The following is a 1574-nucleotide window of genomic DNA, read 5'->3' on the forward strand; positions in this document are numbered from 1 at the left end:
ATTAGAGCTTCGGAAACTTTACAGGCGGCTTGTGTAGTTAAGTTCAAACAATGGTGGTCATGAGATCAATTTCAATAGATCTGGCCGAAGACCAGCTAGTAGAATCTTATGATTACATACAAAGGTGAATGTAAGGACGCATATAAAATTTGGGTTTGTGTTGTAAGGTTTTCCAAAAAATAATATTATGTTGCTAAATGTAATATTTACAGTGTGTTTATAATGACTTGTATAGCAACATCATATCCATGATAGCTATTAAAATCACTTTACCTGGCTTCGTTCCAAGAGTCGCCTTTAGGACATTATTTTGTGCTCCACCATAACCGTATTGACCTCCAAATGTAATGCCCTGTTGAAGCTAAAGACCAGCTCCTTTGTTCTTGGAACCCTAAAAGTCAAGATTCTTATTTTAAAAGTAGCTTTGGGAAGTTATGTGCAAACAGTAATAAATACTTTAGACCAAAGACTAGAGGAATCCATTGCCTTATCTGGAAGTATTAAGCAAAAAAAAAATCTTTCTGTTAATTCTATAACATTAAAGCTATCTAAAAAGTAACCTGGTAATGAAAATCTTGAAAACTACCTCTTTAATTATGTATATCAAATGTGAATAACATTGGACAATCAATTTTCAAAGGTCACTCTTGAATTGATTAGTTTTAAGCTCTTGCGTCCAAGACAAAATGAATTAAAGCTTTTTACTGTGGTATCTGCCATTAGCCAGGCAAGTCATGCCTCTTGTAACACCACTCTGCCAATGGAATTATCAAATATGTACCCATTTCAGAGAGAAAGATCCCATGATAGTTTTTGCTTTTTCATTCCACAGTAGGGGGCTTGTTCTTGAAATGGATTTTAAGAGATCAATCAGATGATTGGAACACCAAAATCATCGTAAGTTAAATTTTTAAGATTAGGAAAATTTCACAGAATAGGAATTGTGATTTAAATTGACATATATGTAGGTAGGTACTGACCGTGCTACGTTGATCATCTAACTGTAAGTGGTGTATGTCAAACCCAATAGTAAAGACCGCTATCGAGTTCCCGCCGACGGCTGAAATAAAAACAAAAGACAAACATTGTATTGAGTCAAAATGCCATATAATTTAGTATCTAAGGACATATTCTATTTATTTCTGGTTTATTGGGCATGGTTATTGAACCATGGAATACGGAATCCACTGAATTTTTGCAAATTAATATATATTTCTGAAAATTCACACAGCTAATAATATCGTGGTAGTATAATTTCAATACATCAAGATCTATGATAAACTTACAAAAAATGGGTGAAGGCATCGCCAAATCTGTTCCTCTTCATCTGTTCCTCTTCATCTGTTCCTCTTCATCTGTTCCTCTTCATCTGTGAATAGGAGGTCTGAAGAGTCATACAGGCCATGACCTCAGAACACTCCTATTGTGGCAGTACTATTGCGGGAAGGTAAATTACCAGACGATTTACCTTTTCTAACCTAAATATCAGACACAAAATATACTTATTTTTCTTTAAAGTCAAGCACAAATAAATTTTGTCAATCTTCTTAAATAAAAACTTGAATGAAGATATT

The 1574-nt window shown here is 33.9% G+C and overlaps 1 protein-coding gene across 1 annotated transcript in view; it reads right to left on the reverse strand.

Annotated features, from left to right (window-relative positions):
• Positions 1 to 1416, reverse strand: part of LOTGIDRAFT_239455 (hypothetical protein) — an 8389-nt gene extending 6973 nt beyond the window's left edge. Inside the window, exons 1-4 of the mRNA XM_009055847.1 lie at positions 1342 to 1416; positions 1287 to 1313; positions 981 to 1060; positions 274 to 391 (exon numbers count right to left, since the gene is read on the reverse strand). The gene's annotated coding sequence lies outside the window, so the exon portion shown is untranslated. The remainder of the gene's footprint in view (positions 1 to 273; positions 392 to 980; positions 1061 to 1286; positions 1314 to 1341) is intronic.
• Positions 1417 to 1574: the final 158 nt, after the last annotated feature.

The sequence above is a fragment of the Lottia gigantea genome (genome assembly GCF_000327385.1).
Source record: "Lottia gigantea unplaced genomic scaffold LOTGIsca_254, whole genome shotgun sequence".
Classification (NCBI taxonomy): domain Eukaryota; kingdom Metazoa; phylum Mollusca; class Gastropoda; family Lottiidae; genus Lottia; species Lottia gigantea.